Genomic DNA, 22,920 nt, shown 5'->3' on the forward strand with positions numbered 1-22,920 from the left:
CTTCAACAGTATGTATGGAGCACCTACTATGTGGCAGTTTCTGTGTTAGGCATTAGAAATCCAGTGGAGAACAAAAAAGGACGTGGGCTACACTCATGGAGACTAATTCTGGAAGAGAAAATATTAATGTAAAAAAAGACCCAAATAGGGGCTTCCCTGGTGGCGCAGTGGTTGAGAGTCTGCCTGCCAATGCAGGAGACACGGGTTCGAGCCCTGGTCCGGGAGGATCCCACATGCCACGGAGCAGCTCGGCCCATGAGCCACAACTACTGAGCCTGCGCGTCTGGAGCCTGTGCTCCGCAACAAAAGAGGCCACGATAGTGAGAGGCCTGCACACCGCAATGAGGAGTGGCCCCCACTCGCCACAACTAGAGAAAGCCCTCGCACAGAAATGAAGACCCAACACAGCCCAAAATAAATAAATAAATTAATTAATTAAAAAAAAAAAGACCCAAATAAATGAATAAGACCCACGAATAGTTATGTGGTGCCATGAAAAGGCGGGAGAGGATTATTCCATTCTGGAGAGCCCAGGCAAGAGTATTAATGGTGTTACAACTGAGCCAGGGTCTGAAAGAGAAATAGGTAACAAGACAGAGAAGGGAGGGAAGGGTGACTGGGATGGAGAATGAGGGGGAGCTTGGGACAAAATGAGGCTGTGGAGCAGCAGGGTCTTATGAACCACCATAACAACTGGGGAGTGTGTCCTAGCAACAGTAGAGGTCGTGAAGTGCGTATAACATGGGCGAAATTGTGGGCGACACACCCCAAGTGCTCTGGGTGTGCAGAGAACCAGAGAGGAAATAGAGACACATCACTTACTGACTTCATTCTTTATTCCTCTGACCTCGTTTAACTTTGACAATAACTCTGCCAGTTTCTAATCTCCAGTGTCTTGATGAGAAACCTGAGGTTCAAATAAGTTAAGTGATTTGCCCTCCTCCACAGTTTGCTAAGTCGAAGACCCAAACAACAGTCTCTGTAACCCCTGATCTTTCTAATGGGAATGAGATTAGTCTCCCAGAAGACGGGGCCAGAAGTTAGTATAAAGTAGGACTTGGATAGCCAGAAGGGACATGAAAAGGCTTTCCCCGTAAGGGCAAGTCATCAGCAGTATAGAGATGAAACAAAGAATGGCCTGAAAGAGAAGCAATGCAGGAACTGCCTGCATAGAACATAATGCAGAAAAAAAGACTGGAAGGAAAAGTACAAAGAGTTTGCTCTCAGAAGCTTATCTCTAAGGGTTATGGGTAATTTTTATTGTTTAATTTTTGCTTGACTGTATTTTCTTAATTTTCCATGATGAAAATTTGTTTCTTGGATAAATAGGGGAAGTACCAGCAGTTATATTTTCAAGGGATCATATAAGCTTTTTCAGTTCTCATAGGCAGCATCTACATCGTATTTATTATTTTTTATTGTCCTGTGGAGCCCAGCACAATGCCGGGCACATAGTAGGTGCTCAATAAAATAAGGTAGTAGGTGCTCAATAAAATAAGTTAAACGATAAAATAATTTGAGATAGGATTAAGGATGATAGAAGGCCAAGTCTGGCACTTTATTCTGAAACAAATTTCTGGTCCTCATGTCAAAAATCAATCAGCCTTGAAACAAACTGTTGAAACTCTTAATTCACCTGTAGTCACCATCATAGCACAGAATGACCATAATAACCTCAGTGTATGCTAGTCACAGCCAACAAATGCCTCAGCAAGTTTTAATTGAGCTTTTTCAGTGTGCTCAGCCCCACATAGGGTCTATTAGGGAATAGATAACAAGATCCGTATAAACCGGGGCACCTTGCCAGAGCAAATATTGTGGTGTTGAATGATTTGGCTGCATCCAAGCAGGCGAGACCTGAGAACACTCGCTCACAAGGCTGTCTCTCCTAACCAAATGGCACCACATACTATGATGTTATAATATTAGGTTCTTAATCATGGAAACACTGGCATCTGTTTCGGCGGAAGCTCCCTCCCAGATGGTGCGTCCCACTGTTTTTGTCGTCAGGAACAGCATGAGGTTTCTTAAATGGCTTTAAGCTTCCAAGTCATCTTCCACACAATGGCAGCCTGTTAATTAAGTGGTCCCTTTGTGATTGCATTTGATAAATATGAGATGAGAAGGGTTTATTGCGATGTTAGAAAAAAGGAAGGCAAAGCAACAGGGAGGAGCTCATGTAGGCAGAAAGGCCTTTGTGTGGGTGTCTTCCAGTGGGCTTCAAGGGGATCAGGGACGGCTTAGGATACACAGAAGGGAGAAGGCTGGGATTCACAGACAAAGCTGCCACCTCTACCCATTAGATGTCCAGCCAGATGCAAATGGTGTGTGAGTTATTTCATGGCAACCATGCTTAGCCCAGCTCTTTGCATTGAGGCAGGCAGGGAGGTGGAAGCTTTCCAGATCTTTCTCAGAGTTGAGTGACTCCAGCCGCTCGCCGATGTGCAGTTGTCATTCACGCTGCCAGGCGCTGTTTTGACTCCAGTTGTCAAGATTCAAGAAGTGCAGCTCCAAAAATGGTATCTGCTCTGGAAGCAGCATTCTGTGTTCTTGGAGCAGCAGATGACTGGTGACAACATACAATTAAATATAAATGCTCAGCCCAAGAACTCAACTTGGAGGGTTGGTGAAGTTTCAGGTCTGACTTGTTAAACTTAGCTTTTTCCAAAGACTGGGCAATGTTCTCCAAAAACAGCACTCCAGGGAATCAGGCCTAAAGATAAGTGGAGGCTTCAGTTGAATATAGAGCTCTGTCAGCCAGCCTCCTGCCTTCAGGCAGAAATACATCAGCTGCAGGCCAGAGAAAAGATTCTGTGATACCTAATGACTTCCTTGTCTTGCCTACTGGTTCAATCTTAGTTCAGCTGTTCATGCAAGGAATATCTATGAGGTATCTTCTAGGAGGAAGACATATATCTGGGATGTAGTGACTGGACTGCTGTGCTCCTGCCCTTAGGAGCTTTACAGTCAGGCGAGCTCATGATTCTGTGAGCACTTGAAGGCAGAGGCTTTGGCCTTTATACTCCCAACACCTAGCCCAGTTCTTGCTGCGTAGTAGGTGCTTAATAAATGCTTGCTGAATGACTGCATGAATGAGTCCTACTTCCCACCCCCTCCTGTAGTTAGTATTGTTCTATATCTTTCTTAACTTTCTCCTCCTGCACTCATTAGTACTTACTTTTCTGGCTTTGGTGGCTATAGAGAACAGCTGTTTCTTAACTGCTGCACTCTAATACTTTGAAATTGTTAGTTATTCACCTTTCGGCCATCACTCTTCCAGTTCCTTCTGGTCTTACCCTGGTGTCAGCATCTGCTCTTGGTCACCTGTACTAAGAAAAATAATTTGTTTTGGCATCTAGTGATCCTTTACAGCTTGCAAAGGTTTTCACTTGTTAATGTAAAGTACAGTTTCAAGGACTGTGGGAGAACCCCTAACAAGCCCCAGTATCACCCAGGCTGCACCCACCCAAATACTGCCTCTAACCCCAACTCCCTCAACCTTAAAGTCCAACATCAGCAAACTTAAAGCTTTCATTCCACGTTAAAATAAGATTTAGAAAAAAAAAAAAAAAGATTTAGAGACTACCTCCCCTAAAACAGGCATCACATTGATAATCACATTTTTTAACATGGTAGTGTAAATTATACCAGATCCTATGCTGAAGGTGGATTATAACACAGAGGAAAGAAAGCTGGAAAAGCACAGGAAAGTCCAGATAATTGGCTCCATCCAGACCTGCCCAGCCACAAATCTCTGAACCATAGTAGAGCGGTTCATCAGTTACTAACATCTTTTTATTATTGCTATTATTACAACAACTACTACTGGTGTTACCATTAGTGTGCTTCTACTATCTAAACATGAGCCTGGCAAATTTCAGCTTCCTTTGTGACATGTAAGCTCAAGTGTCAATTACGTTTTCACAGCTATTCATAAGGAGGCTGATCCTTTTGTTTTTACTAAGTGTCAACAGATGTTCTGGTAAAATATTCACAAACTCTCAAAGGGAAAGGTTTTGATGGCTAGTTAACTTAAACAGAACTGGAACTAAGAGGAAAGGATTTCTTTGGGGATAATAAGCACAAGATAGAGTCGTGGTCTAATAGAGACACGTGTCTTTGTCTCTTAACCAGTTTCTTCTCCTTCCCATGGAGGGGAGACCCTCAGTTCAGTGGCTGATTTTGGAGGACTTTGTAAAAAGTGGTTAAGCCCGTTGTTACATGTTCCAGTGATGAGCCAGTAGCATCCTTGACTCTGAGCACTTCCCTCCCTGTACAGGGAGGTTACCCTACTTGTTCTTCACCATGGCAGCCACCACTGTACCCCAGGGTGGCTGTCTCCATTTCACACGGCTCCCCTGTAGAAGAAAGCTGATAAGAGGCTTTCTCACTGGTCAGGTGCTCCTTTCTCCTATCCATTACCCAGTCTATTTCCCTGGCTTCTGATCTCCTACCTTCCAAATTCCATATATTTCTTGACTCCTCGTCCGTGGTCTGCTTGGATTTCTCTCCTCCAGATGTTCCTTCAATACATGCTGCCCTTTTGCCTGATTCCCCCTAGCTTCCTACCTAGTCTCTGTAAGCCATCATGACCCTGCCTCCCCCCACAGAAGAAATACAGAGGATATAGAGCCATACTTTTCCCAACACCCCCTGGAAATGACAGAACTTAGCAGTCTGGCTGAAAATTGCTGGACAAGAAATGGGTCACAACTTGCTGCAAGCAGGGCCTTGCTCATTCTTGTTATCCAGTCCATGGCCTAAGCTCTTCCTCACATGATCCCAGCTACACTCTGATGCTTCGTTTTTATCCTGACCGGCCTTCCTGATAAGATGGAAGACACTGAAAATGGCAAATCCATAGAAGTGGAGTTTCAACTTCTCCCCTCAGCTTTGCTCACAGGGACACAATTTCCTCCAGAAGCATGAAAGAGAATATTATTATTTTTTTAATAGACGTTGTTTTTTAGAGCAGTTTTTGGTTCACAGCGAAGTTGAACAGAAACACAGGGTTTCTGAATACCCCCATCCCCCCAAATGCCCATCCTCCCCCACTATCAACATCCTGCACCAGAGTGAACAGTTGCTACAGTTGATGAACCTGCATGAATACATCCTTATCATCAAAGTCTGTAGTTTACGTTAGGGCTCATTCTTGGTGTTGTATATTCTGTGGGTTTTGACAAATGTATACTGACATGTACCCACCATTACAGTATCATGCAGAAGAGTTTCACTGCCCTAAATATTCCCTGTGCTCCACCTGTTCATCCCTCCATCCCCTGTGACCCCTGGCAACTACTTATCCTTTCACTGTCTCCATAGTTTTGCCTTTTCCACAATGTCATATAATGGGAATCATACAGTATGTAGCCTTTTCTGATTGGCGTCTTTCACTTAGTAACATGCATTTAAGTTTCTCCATGTCTTTTCATGTCTGGATAGCTCATTTCTTTTTGGCACTGAGTAATATTCCATTGTCTGGGTGTATCACAGTTTATTGATCCGTTCACCTGGTGAAGGACATCTTGATTGTTTCCACGTTTTGGCAAGTATGAATAAAGTTGCTATAAACATTCATGGGGAATGTTGTTTTTAATTATATTTCTAATCAATGATGACTTCCAGATGAGCAAGGATGAGTTCCAACAAACATATGTGGCTCAGTAAGTAGGATACGTAGTCAACCCAAAGCCTCCCAAACACCTGTCCCCAAATTGTCTGTAGATAAATCTCTCAAGGAGTTTATAGAAGGCATAGATTTTTGAGCCCCACTCCCAAAGACTGATTCAGTAGGACTAGGAAATCACCAGGTAGAAGGAACATAGGCTTAACCTCCAAAAGGAAAGAGGCAATGGAAAGTTAATATCTCATTTGTACCAGAGAGAACTATGTACAGTGAGGAGTTTGGCGACTAATAACCACAACTCATCTGATGGAGACATTGTGTTCTTCTCTGAGCCTCTTGGGGAAATGACATGGTGGCTAAAAGAATTGTTGATATGTACTATCCTCTCCCATTAAAAGGAGCTAAAAAAGCCCTGGGCACCAAGATGTGAACTATTTCCTTCAGGGTAGAGTGGAGCCACTAAAAATAGCCTTGGAAAATAAGGAGTTGTAGAGGTTCAACAAGGAAAACAAATCAGAAATAAATTTGGCACCAAGAAAGAAAGGAGGAGAAGGAGACGAACTCTCACAAGAAATAAGGAGAAAGAGGTTATTAGCTTGGGTACCTAAAAACAGGTACATTTTTCCCACACACAGAGCTACTGGCTGGCATTCCTACAGCGTAAATCAGTCCCTCCAGAGCAGAGGAAGATGAGTCAGAGGATCAGCCAGGATAAGCTAGGTTATGCCAGGGTAACAAACAACCCCTCAAATCTCAGAGGCTTCAAAGCACAATGGTTTGTTTCTCATTCCTGTTGTCTGTCCAGTGTGGGTTTAGTAGGGGCTCTGCTCCTTGTAAGCAGTCAGGGACCCAGGCTGATAAAGGCTTCATCTCCCCGAGTGCTTCCAGGATCACTACAGGGGTCAGGGGTTGCTGCCCTGTTGGGCACTGACAACTGAATGCACCAGCCTGGAAATGATGCATAGCACCTTCACTCACGTTTCATTGGCCAGTGCAAGTCACATGGCCCTGCTTGTGTTGAAGTGGGATAAGGAAGTGAAGATATACCATGTGTCCAGGAGGAAGAGAATGAGAAAAGGTGTAAACAACTCTGCCAACTACTGTAGTCAGATAAAGGAGCTGAGGGAGGGCGGATGGGGACAGTGGAGGGAAGTCTCCTTGGAGCCACCAATTTGCAATTTGATTTTCATCTCTGTCTTTACTAATCAAGAGGAGCAGCCTTATCCAATGTCCCTGAGCCTCACTTCCTGCCTGCAAGAAAAAGGACAGTGTAGTAGTGAACAGCCTGGGCCCTGGAGTCAGGCCAACCCGCATTCATGTCTGGAACCTACCAGTTGTGTGACCTTGGGCAAGTTATTAACCTCTCTGGACCTCACTTTCCTTAGCTGTATAAGGTGGATGACAATAGCACCTACCTTATGGGGTTATTGTGAGGATTAAATGAGATCATACAAAAAAAGAGTTTTAGGCCAGAGCTGCTTAAACTAGGCTGTGCCAGCAAACTACTAAGGGAGCTTGTTAGCATGTATTTGTGATTCAAAGGTCTTGGATGAGGCCTGAGATCTTGCATTTCCAACAAGCTCCCAATGATGCCTATATTGCTGGTTCATGGACCATCCCTTAGTAGCAAGGATTTTAGATCAGTGTCCAGACATGGTAGATTATTCTTAAAACTGGATTGAGAGATTGCAAAGGTTCTACTGCCCCTGCCCTTGATGAATGGAAATTACAGCTGCTTGTTGGTGGAAGTGTCTGTGTCAATTGCTTCCACAGACAAATGTTCTATGTGGAGGTTGATGAGCAGGTGCTAGAATTGGGAGGCCTGGGTTGGTATCCAAGTTCTGCTCCTCAGCAGCTCTGTGGTTTGGGCGAGTTATGGAAACTCTCTGAACATCTGTATCTAATCTATAAAATGAGCATAATAATACAGATCCACCATTTGTCATCTGTGATTCCACAATCCAAAGAGCTCTGAAACTGTAAGTTTCTTCACTGTTTGGCATACTGTGACCTGGCAGGAAAAGCTGACATATATTGACATGAGGCTGTTTACAGCTTTTATTTTATGCCTCTTATGACTATTTCTGTGTTTCATCACAGAAATATGAATGGGTTTGATAATTAAACACTGCTGCAGATGCTGCTGGGCTTAGAATAACATATGGCAGGTGTACCATTTAGCTTTCTAACGACTAAAAAACTGATTTCGGAAACACACCTGGCCTCAAAATTTTAGAGCAGACACTACGGACCTGAAGGGAAGGAAAAAGCGCTTGTAAGACACTGAGCACCATACCTAACACAAAGTAAGTGCTCAACAGACAGGAGTTATTACTGAAGTTATTGTTCATCCCGGTGCTTCCCTCGGACAGAGGGGTAGGGAATTCAGGAGGCAGGGTCTGTGGGTCCCCTGAAGATACATAGGACAGGATCAAGTTTGTCCCTGTGTTTTTAGCCCTTTGATTTGTCTTCTGTTTTCTCCTGAAAAATAAAAAAATGCATGGAAATGAATGTATACCATGAGGGTGCAGACAGCAAGGTGGAACAAAAGCAAGACTCAGGCAGGTGGAAAGGGTTCTCCCCTGTGCCCACAGAAGCAGCTGGCAGGAATGCAGCTTCATAGGCAGCCAAGGACAGTTGCTTTCCTTGAGGCCTCTTTGAATATACTGTTGAAGAGTGTCACTTGAGCAAAAGACTCCAGTCCTTACCCTGCCATTCACCTGCTGGGGGCACTTGGGATGTCTTCATCTTCACAGGTCTCAGCTTTCTTATGTGACAACCGGACAATAATGCAATCCCGGCTCCAACTGCCATATTGCAGGGGCCACGTTAAAAGCGGTCCCAATGTTCACTGCAGCACTATTTACAATAGCCAGGACATGGAAGCAACCTAAATGCCCATCAACAGAGGAATGGATAAAGAAGATATGGTACATATATACAATGGAATATTACTCAGCCATGAAAAGGAATGAAATTGGGTCATTTGTAGAGACGTAGATGGACCTAGAGACTGTCATACAGAGTGAAGTAAGTCAGAAAGAGAACAAATATTGTATACTAACATGTGTATGTGGAATGTAAAAAAATGGTATAGAGCAGGGGTCCCCAACCCCCGGGCCGCACAACAGGAGGTGAGTGGTGGACAAGCAAGCAAAGCTTCACCTGGCACTCCCCATGGCTCGTGTTACTGCCTGAATCACCCCCTCTATCACTCGCATTACCATCTGCACCATCTCCCCCCCACCCCTCCACCCATGGAAGAATTGTCTTCCATGAAACTGGTCCCTGGTGCCAAAAAGTGTGGGGACTGCTGGTGTAGATGATCTTATTTGCAAAGCAGAAATAGAGACACAGATGTAGAGAACAAACGTATGGATACCAAGGGGGAAGGGAGGGGTGGGTTTAATTGGGAGATGGGGATTGATATATATATACACTTTTGATACTATGTATAAAATAGATAACTAATGAGAACCTACTGTATATCACAGGAGACTCTACTTAATGCTCTGCAGTGACCTAAATGGGAAAGAAATCCAAAAAAGGGGGGGTACTTGTATACGTATAGCTGATTCACTTTGCTGTACAGTAGAAACTAACACAACATTGTAAAGCATCCATACTCCAATGGAAAAAAAAAAAGCGGTCACAGATGTGAATGCATTTTGAAAGGGAAAATCCGTGTTCGCAGGTTGAGTATAATTATTCATTTGACTACAAGCAGGAGCTGGTGAGAGGACTGACATCACACAGGGAACTCTGGTTAGCACATTCTTTAATCGCACTTTGGCTGTCGACTCTAATGGCATTGTTATTTGCACTTGGCTCCCTCACCTTCGTCACAGCCATTTGTGGTTGTCAATTGAGGCCAGCGTGATTGAGTTTTCACAAGTTTAACTGCCCCACCATTGCTTATAGACAACCGAAATCAAGGCTTATAGACAACCAAAATCAAGGCTTTGGGATACCGTTGTTTGGACTAACACATGACAATTATTTGAAAGAAAACAAGTATAAACAGGACACAGGTTTGAGATTTGTCCTTCCCACTTCTGTCTTTAGCTGTGTCTGCAGACTTTTTGGCTAATGACTTCCTCACCATCCTCACGTTCCATGTTAAGAGCACTGGCTTTGGGGTCAGACAGACCAGAGAGAGACCCAGTCCACTGCCTTGCTGTGTGTGGTTTGGCAACTTGCTGAACTCTCCGAGCCTCAGTGTCCCCGTGTTTAGTATTCCTAGCTCTAGGAATAATTAGAGCTAGCTGGCATGTGTTTTTGTAAGGTTTAGGTATATAGATAGGATGTTAAATTTAAATTCCTCCTGTTGTCTCTAAAATTCAGTTATATCTCCCACACAGAATACAATAAACGGTAAGTACTCCCATATGCTAAACAGGGGTGCTAGTTCCCTGGGGCAGATTTAATTTAAAAAATAGGAGAGCAGAACCATTTCAGCAAAATAACCCCATGAACCAGCAATGGTAAAGAAGATTGGAGGTTCAAAGGGTGTTGGAAGAGTCTAGAAAGGGATTTTGTTGGCTCTCCCCTCCCCAGCTCAGGAGTGTCCCTTCAAAACCCAAATGTGTTGGAGGTGGGAGTGCAGCCAAGAGAAACATTCACAGAGATTGGGGATGCCTAGAAGAAGCTGAGGCAGGCACTTACACCTGGCCGCATCTTCACAAAGGGTGCAGGATCACAGGATCCAGTGCTGTTTTGGGGCTAGGGCCAAGAACAGTGGGAGGACTCCTGGGATAGCATGGCATGCTTTTGGTGACATTCGTGACCACAGAGGCTGGTCTACAAAAGACAGGAGGTTGGGTGGTGATACACACCACACTGGGGCCAGGAGATAGGACTTGGTAGACAACAGCCTACCCGTTGCTAAGGCAAGAATGCATGAGTTTCCCATGGGCCAAGGGGATGCTGCAGAAGCCAGCAGAGCCTGAGCCCTCATGATGGGCCCCCAGCAATAAGATGCTCTAGCACAGACAACCAGAACAGGAGCTAAGAATGTCACAAGAGGTCAGCCTGAGTGTACAACCAGAGCCTCTGAGAATCTCCAAGTGTGCCCATGAGGCCACCAAGCAGGCACCTGCCAGAGAGGGCACTGATGACTGATTCCAGCAGCCCTGTAAGAGGGTCCCTTTTCCCTTAATCCCCTCCTCTACCCTGACTCTGAAAAAGCCAGCCAGTCACAGGGACAGGAAAGAAAGTTAAGTGATAAAAGAGATTACAGTCCCCCACAAAATCCCCACTGCAGGTCCCTGTAGTTAGAGTTGGAGAGGTTGGCGGTGGGGGAGGGGGGGAGGCAGAGTGTGAATGAGATGGGATATTGAAGTTCTGATCTCACCTCAAGGGGACCATTTAATACCTGAATTGAGTGTGAACAAACAAAACAGAACTTGTTTTCATAACTTAAACTGATGAGAAAGCAGCAGATGGAACTGTCCAAGATGTCATCAAGGGGCTGGGCGGGAGTCTGCGGAGCATTGGGGATGCAGCGTTTGGAAGGCAAAAGACATCCACTGCTTGGTTGTACCTCCCTTGAGTTCAGCCCACTCAATAAATTGGGTATGTATGTCAAGTGCTTAACTGAGGCACTGCAGCCTGGCTCAGCTGTTAGATGACAGTGATTACTACTATTATCTTTATCTTAACATTCATTGCAAACTGATTTAGACCTTTTAGTCAATGTACAGAAACCCAGTATGCCTAGTAAGTGAGAGGAAGGAGAGATTTCTTATTCTGCTTTTAAAAATTTAGGAAGCGCCTGTCTTCACCGGCAAATTCAGAACTACCTGCAGAATCAGGTTGCCGTGCAGTCTGTCGATGTATTGTAATTGAGAGCTGCAAAGGCCCTTCTCACACCTCAGAACATCATGACGATGTTGTATCTGTCACCAGCTTCAGCCACAGAGTTGGAGCGAGAGGTTACTGATGTGACTAGTTATCTTCCCAACTCCTGGTTAAGGTGTAATGAAAGTCGGACACTGTGGGCTTCCCATCAGAACAGAGTCCCCAGCATGAGCCTTCCTCTTATTGTCCCTCATCAAAACCTTGCTGTCCTAGTGCTCATTTCCTTCTGGCCCTGCTCTCTGCTTTCCTAGCATGTCTGATAAACCAAGCAGTTTGTTGACAGAGCTTCAAGAGGCCAAGGGCCTAAATGTGAATCCTTGTTCTGCCGTTTACTATCTGGGATCCCTGGGCAATTTTCTTCCTTTCACCTGGCTTCTGCATTTCCATCTGTAAAACGGGAATTGTAGTGCCTGCCCTGTTTATCTCACAGGGCTACTCTGGGGTTCAGTTGCAATTGTGGATGTGAGAGGGCTTGGAAAACTTTAAAGCACCATATAAATGCCATTGAGAGATGCTCAGGAGTGTAATGTCCTCATTAAGTCCAGATAACACTCTGCATGTGAATAGGCTGGACCCCAGTGGACTTCAGAGGTGGGAAATCTAGCAATGTGTTAGGGTCAGTATGAAAAGCGTATTTGACAAACCCCAATCTGTCCCACGCACTAATTTAAGATCCAGTGGTGTTTCTGATACTAAAATCCCCCTAGACTCAGTGTTTATCTGGCCCACTCCAGGATCTGCCCAAAATTTGCTGTTAAAAAAGAAAATAAAATTACTATCAAAATATGAGGCTTCTTTGGAACGTTTTCCTTCTTTCCTGTACACATTGCCTGGGCTGGGCACTCAGTGCCTCTACAACAGTCAACACTGTGGCTCAGCCTAGCCCTCCTCCTACATAAGGGATTGCAATTTATTTGATGCCCCAGTGCAGGTCCCCTCGCTTACAGATCTGGTCAGACTCACCTGTGCAGCACACTGGCCCAGAATTTTCTGAGAAGCAGCCTTTGTCCTCAGTGCTGACAAGCAACATAAACTCTCTCAAACCAAGAAAAACATTGCCATAGGCCCCCTAACGTCCAAGTCCAGAGTGGCTCCAGTCTGAATCGAGCAATTAAATCTGCGTCTGCCCCTACCCAAAACCTCAAAAATGTTAACATCTTGCACGTGTCAAGAGGGTTATTTATAAAACTATTTGCTTGTCAACCCCAGGAGGACATTCTGTACTTTTTTGCTGGAATACTGTATATTTATGACCCGTGGCTTGAAAACTAACTTTGGCAGGAATATTTATCTGCGAAAAATTCTATCAGCCCCCCATGCAGCACAGCCTGCATTCAGTCGCCGTCGTGCAGTGGCTGGGCAGGGTTCTGGTGGAGAGCTAGTCCATGGCTTGCTGCAGTAGAAAATGAATTCCAGATGTGTGCTTCTTCAGGGGAAGGATTTCAGTTTTAGATATTTTAGATCAGAGGCTTGTTTTCTTTCTATCTCTTGCGGTTTTTACTCTAGTGAATAATTAGTCTTGAACATTAAGAACATGCAGTCTGTTTGTTGCCTCCTGCACTTGATGCTTTAGCACCCTCCCCCGACCCTGCAAAAGTCTCCCAGTTTGGAGAGCTAGCCTTCTGATCTCCCAGTTTAGATCTGGTTATCTGTTAGATCTGGTTATCTGTTCCTAGCGTGTGACACACAGAGAGCCATTTGGTTGGAGAAGAGAGGGCTTGGCATGATGTGGGGTAGACTCTAATCTGGGACAGTAAATTACCTGCGAGAGACTTCTGACACCATTCTTTCCCAAGGACTGCCTTTCCCGTGGTCAGCTTCATCAGCCATAGGGTCTTCTGCTGACAGGGATGCTGAGCCCATCCAACATCACAGCAGATTTCTTGCTCTCTCTTGAGCAGTGAACTTATAGTTCATTATTCTGCTCTCTTCAAGATTGAAGGACCCAAAGTGGGAGTGGTCTGTAAGTGTGTGTGTGTTGTGCAGTGACAGATAAAAGAACTTGTATCTGAGGACCTTGAGAGACCCGAAGGAACAGAAAAATCTGTGCACACAGAGGGTGACATGTGCAATTGATCCTCATGCAGTCTCTGCAAAGTTTTCCGTAGCTGTAATGCCCATATTTTTATTCTTAAAAGCCTTTGAACCTTGATTAAGGGCTTATTCCTAAAAGTCTTGAGCTGTAATGTTATAGACACCTGGTAGGTATACTTGGAGATACAGTGAAATCCCTTTAGCTAATTTCCTTACCACACTGCATAATAGTAATACTAAGTTATTATCATATTACCATTTATCAAGTATTTGGCATTTAGCACACTCTATTTCCAATTCTTAGAAATGGCAAAGATTTTATCACCCTTATTTTCCAGGTAAAAAAAGCTGAGCCACGGAGAGGTTAAGTAGTTTTCCAAAAGACACATGACTGATTATAAGTGGAACTGGTGTTTGAACCCAGAATGTGTTGGCTCTGTGATGGGAGAGAAGAGAAAAGAGATAAGAAGTTGGAGGAAGAGGGGAGGAGGGGGAGTTGAAGCATAAAACAAAACCATCAACCCTTGGGAGTTGGGTGTTGTTGACCCCAGCTGTCCTTCCAGCCTCAGTTGACCTCCGTGAGTGAGGCACACTGTCCTTGTGTGGAGGGCCCCAGTGTATACATCCAGGGGGCTCAGGGATGGGAGGTCTCCGTGGGAGAGGACTTGGGTCATCCTTGGGCCTTTTGGCAATGGAAACATCTGCAGATCCAGCAGGGGGTTATTCAGGGCCAACTCAGGAATTTAAAATCCCTGCAAGCTTCTGGGGCTGGTCACTGGGATTCACACTCCCCCAAGCATCTCTCAGGGCACAGAATCAAGCTGTCTCTCTACTCGTTCCTCCCTTGCCCTGGGCTTAGCCGAACCCACCCACAGTTGGCACCTTGCCAGAAGGGAGCACTGCCTTCTGGGGGAGCCAGGTCCTCAGGCCACAGTCCAGGCTCGGGAGGCGGTGGGAGGCCCCCCAGGGGTGTGAGGGCAGCCCAGGGTGTAAGTCCCAGGCCTGGGCATGGGCACAGAGCCAGCGAGCTCACTTAGAGAGCAGTGGACAGGGAGGGCCAGCTGCTTGAGGAAAGACCTCAGGCAGCCTCCAGACCTTGGCAGGGAGGAGGCTGTGCCTAGAGGCTTCATCCAAACACAGTTCGTTTCATGGAGTCACCAAATTTCCGAGTCTCCACATCCTTATGAGACCATGTGATTGTGTCACAAAAGCCCCATCCAGAAAGCTAAGCCCCAGGCCAGATCTACTCCTCATTCTGCTGATGTGTGAATTTAAACATATCTCTTGACACCTGAAAAATGGAAAGAACACTTTATAATCTAATAAAGATCAGAATATAGAAGTCACGTAAGATAGAAGTCACGTATTTGAGCTGTTAATTCAGACAGTCTCATTCACTTCTTGGGTATGTGACTTTGGATGAGTTACTTAATCTTAGTTTCCTAGTCCGCAAAATGGAAATAATGAAATGCATACTCTATAGAAGAGTTGTGAGGATAAATGAGAACATGTATATAAACAGATTTGGCCCCTGGCACTTCAGTGCTCAATAACTGTGAGCATTTAAAAAAAAGTACTATTAATTTAACTTCCTGGAAACAAAATAAAAACCACAGGAATGGTAATGTTCTTGGGACACTGTATATTACTGTGAGGAATTATGAGTCCCTATATACAAGGAGGTAAATGAAATTCAGAAATGTTACCAGATTTGGCCAAGCTGCATAGCCAGGCATCACTGGTTTGGGAAATGAACTCACATCAGAGATTATAAGAAAATGGCTCCCCAGCTGACCTTACTAAAGGAAAGTTTATTTGCTGGGGAGGGAGGAGGGCAGGTGGAAGAGGTCAGGAAAGGGAGGGATGCTCTCGATGAGGCCATTCCATGACCGTGTAGGTGTAGTTAGAGCTTACAGGAGGATGAGGCCTCCAGAATGTACCTTTGCCAGGCACCCAATAGCCCACCCTTGCACAAGGCCACCGCCTAAGGGAAGAAGGACTGCTACGAATTGGGAGGAATTAGTTTTCCAGATTTGGACTGTATCCCAGCCAGTGGAGGCTAGTGGGAAAAGCAACTGCACTGAAGGCAGAGAATCCTAAATTCAAATCCTCTCTTAGCCACTTCCTCACTGACCTTGGACAGCTTAACCTCTTCAAACCTCTGTTTCCCCAGGCTTTAAAGTTGTAGATAATAAATGCCTGTGTCTCTGGTTTTCTGTAAGGATTAAAAGAAGTAAGTAGTAGGTGCCTTCCTTCTCCTCCCGATTCACCTCAGTGACATAGGCTAGTGGACAGATCTTGGCAAATAAGAGAGCTCTCCCCCATTGTTAATGGCCTGATGGCTGAGCACTAGATGCCGGGAGACACGGGGTCAACTTCAGTCCCCGTGAAGATGGCAGAGTGAACAGAGGCAGGAAGCCCTGCACCCTCAACATTAGAAATACCAAGCTAAATATTATTTTTAATTTTTCACAAAATGTATTGGCTGAAAATCAGGAAAGAAAATCTCCAGTTGCCAGGAATGAAGAGAGAAGACGAAATTCTTTAGATGTAGCCTGTCTCACAAGGGGAGGGGAATTGCAGGCTTGGGTCTGCCTGAGGAACTGTGGAAGCCGTGGCTGCCCAGAACAACGATGTCAGGACTGTATAAAATCCTCAGTCCACAGAGGGTCATTTTGTCTGGCATGCTACTCTGACAGAAGCAGGAAAGCAGACTGTAGAGGATTAATCCTGAAATAGCCAGAAAATTCCTTTACCCAGAATTCCACACTCTGCTGTTTTCATTTAGTCGAGGTTTTACCATGTATATCAGGAAATGATTGTGCTGACCTTTCCTTTTATCCATAATCACACAGCGTGTTTCGCCATTTTTCTTTTCTGTATTTCTCAGCTCCTTTGGAAAGGAATAAGAGACCCGCCCCAGGCAAGAATGCAATAATCTGACTATGATTTTAAGGGACCATGAGGTTCTTTCCAGTGCACCATTAAAAACTATTTACAGGAGGAAGAACGGAGACTAGGATGTTTGGGATGGAGGGCATAAGTGAGAGTCAGAGAGGGAAGGTGGAAGGGGGTAGATGGCAGTTTGGTGTGGAGGAAGGTTGTTCAAAAGAGGGAAAGGCCTGGGGTTCAGGTGAGCAGAGGACACTAGAAAGGGCTCCATTTGAGCCACCTGGATTTGCCAGTCCTCACAGGATCTGAGGACAGAATGATGTGATCTGAGCCCTGAAGGGAAGAGAATTAGAGTTAGCAAAAAGCTCTGTAGCTGCCCAGGAAATGGATGATTATTAGGGCCATGTGGGTTTAAGATGCTAAAGAAAGACTCACTCAGAATATATTCCTACAGAGGAGAAGACGGCAAATGCTTTCTTATAAAAGAACATTGCTTTTAGATTCATAAAAATGCCCCCAATTTAAATCTCCAGCTGGTAAAAAGTTTCTGAGTCATTGATGTTGAGAGGAGAATAATGAAAGTAAAATAAAATACAGCTGTACCATTTACTAGTGGCATGGCACAAGGATGTCACTTCTTTTTTTCTGAACCCAAGTTTCTTCACCTATAAAATGGGAATGATAATAGTACCTACTTCATTAGGAACATTGTGAGAATTAAATGAAATAATGCATTTAAGTGTGTATTGAGTACAGTGATGGTTCATCATAAGCCCTGTGAATGGCTGTGGTTTGGGCAGGGCTGTTTTCCCAAGATGCCCATCAGCAGTCCTGGGACCTTAGATGACTTTACTTTGCAAGTCTGGGTTTGTAGGTATAGTGGTCAAGTGTATAAGAGCTATAGTTTAGACAGTTGGATTGGAGATTGGATCCCAAGTCTGCCATTTTCCAAAGGAGTGAGTTGGGATTATATATCCTCAGTGAGCCTCATTTTTTTTTTATATATACAAAATGGGGGTGATGACAGTACCTACCTTAGCAAACTCTCAAAAGGTGGTTACTATTGTTAGTATTACAAAGGCAAGGTCCGTCTTTTGCTTGGCTTTCCCTCAGTGGCCTATAAAGAGAATAATCACCATATTCACTGCAGGGATTTTGCACTCGGTAGGTCAGCGGCCAGCAGGCAGACTGCAAACAGTGACAAAAGGTATAGAGCCTCTCATCTGTACAGATTTGATTCATCACAAATTTACCAGGTCAAGAATTCCAGATAAAGTTTTTCAGCCTTCACCTGCAGACCATGAAAAATATGGTTGGGATCCAAAGCACCTTCATAAACTGCATATTGTTACCAGAATAAGAACTAGGAAAAGACATCCATTTGGGAAAAAGGTTACAATAAAGATGCTTGGATTAGAAAAAGCACCTATTCCTCAGGTTCACAAGAATATCCCTTCAGTGAAGGCAAAAAAGAAAGTGGTTGAACATTTGAAAAGAATCAAGTCCCCGTTGAGGTGATGGATTCATGGGTGTATACGTATGTCAGACTTAGCACCATATGCTTTTCAAGTGTGTGCATTTTGTTGTATGTCTATTATACCTCAATAAAGCTGTTAGAAACAAACAGACAAACAAAAAAAGAATCAAGTCCCTGAAGTTGCCACAAGGACTTGCAGCAAAGGAGGACATGCGTAATGCCTGCCTCATGAACACTGGAGAATTAGTAGTGCATGGCATCTAAACCCTGTGGACCAGGGAGCAATTAAGTCCTAATGCCAGAGCATTTCAGATTAAAAAATGCAAACCATCTTTATTTAAAGATGGTGAGAAAGTGTTTCTATTAAAATATATTTTAAATACACACACACAAAAAAAAGGCAAGTTCCCGATTGGTTTACCTTCCCTTTGCAGATCTGAGCTCTTGATGTACTCTAGGTCAGACCCAAGTGGTTGTCCTTTTCTTACTGTCATTTGTACCTTTCCTCCATCCATTATGAAAGAAAGCACCATGAGGATCATATACCCATCAAAGCCATATCCTATACTAGGGACCCCATCTGAGCAAATTTCAGGTTCTAATATTCAAATGACACTGCCACAGCTGCTGCCTCTGAATCACCACACAATTCCTCATCATTACAGGGACAGCCCAAATATTGGCAGAAGAAATCAGAATTAATATTATTAGAGCCAACAAGAAGGAAGCCCGAAATTACCTAAGGGTAAAAATCAGCCTGCAGTAAACAATCCTAGCTAACTGTTCAGAAAGAGAAACTTCCATCTCCATGCCCACTTCTCCTATCCCTTTCGAAATCTGTTTCAGAATGACAGAGACAAAAATGTAGATTAGAAGTCAAATAAGTGGCAAGTGAGTCAAAATATTTAAAGGGAAGGAATCTCTGATTCATGTGCCTTTGATTGCAGCTTGTAATTGCTCCTTTCATGTTTAATGGGCTTCCCTGGGCAAGGCTGGGAAACTATGCAACAGCCGCATTCCGGGTCCCCCTGGTGTCACGTGCCTGTAGCTGTACCAGGGTCCAGCCTCATCCATGGGGCATCAGAGGCAGAGGAAGAAGCATGAGAATGTTGGCGGGAATGTATGGAATGTTGAACTATTAAAGCCTGGGAACAGGGAAGTTCAGAACCCAGATGGTAAGGGAGGACAGACCTAGTGTCAGCTTAGACAAGTGATGGACCTCTCTAAGGCCAAGGCTCCCCACCTATGAAATCTCATGGGGCTCTTGATAGCATTAAATTAGAGCATGGATATAAACCATCTATCACAGGGCCTGCCACACAGCAAGTGCTCTGTGACTTACTCATTCAACATGTGTTCAGCCAACAAATAAATAGTGCCTGATAATTTGAGTAGAAATCTCAGGCCCAGAGGAGGCAGATGCCTGCCCAAGGTTACTCACACAGTCATTAGAACTCAGGCATCCAACTCCCAGGCCAGTGCTCTTTCCCTGGCCAGAGTAGTCGAGTCTCAATCATTCCTCCAACTCTTGGCTGGCCTAGTCCCAGGGAATCAAGCCTGCCCTGTTTTGGAGGTATTCACCAACAGAGCATGATTTAGGGGGCACTTTGAGACCCCCAAGTGCCCCAGGAGGCCTCGCTAATGGATTTTCCTCCCTTCTGATCTGAAGTTCCCCATTCTATCTGGGTTAGGCAACGGAGCAGAAAGGGACTAACAATTCCTCAATTCCGTTATGTTTCAAATACTATTCTTGGCATGATAAACATATCTTCTTGTTTATTCCTCATAAGAGCTCTGTGAGGTATTTTTGTCCCCGGTCTGCAGGTGAAAAAACAGGCCCAGAGATGCTATGTGACTATTTGGGTCAAATTGCATCTTCCCCCAAAACACACGTTGAAGCCCTAACTCCCAGTACCCCAGAATGTGACCTTATTTGGAAAGCGTCACTGGGAATGTAAGCAGGTAAGTAAGATGAGGTCATCAGAGTGGGCCCTAATCCAATATGACTGGTATCCTTATAAAAAGGGGAAGTTTGGACATAGAGTCATGCCCAGAGGGAAAGCACCACGTAAAGATGAAGGCAGAGAGTGGGGTGAAGCATCTACAAGCCAAGGAATGCCAAAGATTGCCAGCAAACCACCAGAAGCTGGGGGAGAGGCATGGAACAGATTCTTTCTCACAACCCTCAGAAAGAACCAACTCTGCCAACACCTTGATCTCAGACTTCTAGCCTCCAGAACTGTGACGTAATAAAGTTCTCTTGTTTAAGCCACTGGTTTGTGATACGTTGTTATAGTGGCTGTGGCAAATTAGTGACTGTGGATCCACACATGACCACTTGGTTGTTCAAGTCAGAAATGTGGGTGTCATTATTGATTCCTTCCCTTCCCTTCCGCTCCAATCTGGTCCATCACCAAATCCTACTGATGCTTTTCCTCCTTAATATTTCTGATTCATCACCTCTTTCCATCTCCATTGCCATTTCTGTCCTTCAGGCTACCATCATCTTTCAGCTGGATCATCATAACCACTTTGTATCAGGTTTCCTTAACTCTTGCCCTATCCCAGCTCAAATCCATTTTCCTCAAAATAGCCAGGGCAATCTTCATCAAATAAATCATACCTCATCACTCCCGTACTTAAAAATATTGCAGTGGCTCCCCAGTCCTCCTGGGGTACAACCTGGACTTTTTCCTAGGCCAGCAATCCTAGTCCTTATCCTAGTCCTACCTCATCTCATCCTTGATCTCTGTGTTTCATCCAGATGCACTTACTTTTAGTTATTCTCGTTCATCAGACTTGACCATCTCATGGTCTTTGCATGTGCTGGTCCTTATGCTTGAAATGCTCCCCACCCACCCGGCACCCGCACTTTCCATCCTGCTAACTGCAATGTAGCCTTCAGCTTTCAACCTGCATGACTCCTCAAAGACTTTCCCTGAGCACCATCTCCCTCTAAATTACTTCTACCTTGTTATTTCTCTGACTAGGCATCATGTTCTTTTTCTTCAAAGATCTTACTATAATCTATATCTATGTATTATTTAACGTATATACTTCCCAAGAAGACGTTATAAGAATAGAGACCTCGCGTTTTGTACACCATTGTCTCCCTAGTGCCTGATATGCAATACCTGGAATATTGTTGGCACTCAATAAATATTTCTTGAATGAATAAGTGAAAGTCATCATTGGCATTCAAAGTGGGTTCAATATAACTCTGATGTTCTTCCAAACCAGAGCATGTAGACAATTGCCTCTTGAAGGTTATAGTTAAAATTAAATCATTATATAATTTCTGCTTCCAGTTATGGTGGAGTGCCTTGATTTAGACCAACCCTCCCATTAATCTTAATTAAAATAACTGTAAAAGCTAGATTAAATTCAAAGACAAAAGAAAAAGTCTGTTTGATGGCATCAGAGAACAACCATGGCAGCCAGGACTTGAGGGCACGAGATTCCAGGGGACAGAGACTCTAAGAGAAGTGAGCCTGATATTCTGCTCTGCTTTTTACCTTAAGGAATTTGTTGCATCCTAAACTGGGTGGGAGAGAAAGGTCAAGAAACCAAGCAGAAGGCGGCTGGTCAGAAGCTAAAAAACTAACTCACACAGAGGTGGAGAGACAAAGGTGAAGTTCATAGACGTTAGAATGAGGAGCCCTACTAAACACGCTGGGCTTCCAGTTAAGACCAAGAGTAAAGACAGATTGACAAACTGGAAGTAGACTAACCCCTACTAACTCTCAGTTGAGACCCATCTCCATTCCTGATTGGATAGGCAGGATCTGTTCTTCCTCTCACTGCTGGCCAGAAGAAAATAAAGTTTTCTCTGGAGAAAGATGACATCATCTAAAACCGCCACAATTTCTCATACACCAAGTCCCACATTTTCCTCATTGCAGCCCTGAGAAGTCTGTCATCTTCAAAGAAGACAACATGAACTCCACATAATTCTGAATCCCCTTGGACAAGCCCAGGCAGATGCCAAGGGCAGAGCACAGGGTGAAGAGAAGGATACTGGGTAGCTAGACAAAGCTGACAATTTGAAATTACCAGAGAGCTCAGCTGCCTGGAAATTCACTTTGAAAACAGAAATCTGTCTACTGTGCAGCCAGCATGTGGACATATGGAGACCCAACGCAAAGAGCACGCAAAGCAAATGTCAGCAAAGGAATGATTTCTCTTTCGACCAGCAATGAAATTGGCTTCAATTATTAGAATAATGTGATATTACAGATGGAAAGACCCTTAAAATTTGTCTAAGCCAAACCTTTAAACCTTTCACTTGCATTGACTGAGGCGCTGAGATGGGAAATTATCTTCCTATGTCTGCACAGAAAATCGAGTTGGTTCTTGGACACAGATGGCTGGGCTCCACATCCAGCCAGACTTCCTCCTTGGTTCACTGTCTCAGTGAAGCTCCAAGCTCAGACTTCTCTAGCCAGCAGCCCATCAACACTGCAAACAACTTCAACAAGACTATAAATGTCATGTTAGACATCAGATGATAAATGTGACTTCTCCCCAGCAAAGAGAGCCCAGATGGGAAAAGACAATGGGATTCCCATGCAATTAAATTCTTCCTCTCCCCAAGGACACCACAACAATTTCCCATTTATAGTGTTGTCCTAATAAATACACAGGAAGTCATAATTCACTGCTATTAGTTAAAGTAGTCATGTTGTTCTCACTTTTATAAAGTCACATTGGGCAGGATGTTTCCATCAAGTAAGCAGCTGGGCCTTTAAAAAACACAAAGCTGGCGCTTGCATCTGTGCTGTTACCTTGAAAATAGGGATGGAGCCTCAGAGTTTGGGAAAAGGGCAGCAAACGAGGTGACAGGAGGGCCAGGTTCTTGTCCTTGTTTTCGTTTCTGGTCTGGATGCTTTGGGCAGATCTCTTCAACTCAAAATAACATGAACTCCTTGTTGAGCTCTGTGCTAAGAGCTGATAAGCTTTGTCTCCTGCAACCTTCTAAGGTAGTGGCCAAGGAAATGGAGGCTCAAAGGGCTTTTGACTTGAGTAGGGC

The 22,920-nt window shown here is 44.3% G+C and overlaps 1 long non-coding RNA gene and 1 pseudogene across 5 annotated transcripts in view; both read left to right on the forward strand.

The window, feature by feature from the left end:
• Positions 1-22,920, forward strand: part of LOC307184152 — a 503,327-nt gene that overhangs the window by 326,356 nt on the left and 154,051 nt on the right. The window lies entirely within an intron of this gene.
• On the forward strand, positions 16,791-18,287 carry LOC307184025 (large ribosomal subunit protein uL30m-like; annotated as a pseudogene). Its single transcript has 2 exons — positions 16,791-17,928; positions 18,056-18,287. The product of its transcript is annotated as a large ribosomal subunit protein uL30m-like (transcript).

The sequence above is a fragment of the Stenella coeruleoalba genome (assembly GCF_951394435.1).
Source record: "Stenella coeruleoalba genome assembly, chromosome: 3".
In the NCBI taxonomy this organism is placed as follows: domain Eukaryota; kingdom Metazoa; phylum Chordata; class Mammalia; order Artiodactyla; family Delphinidae; genus Stenella; species Stenella coeruleoalba.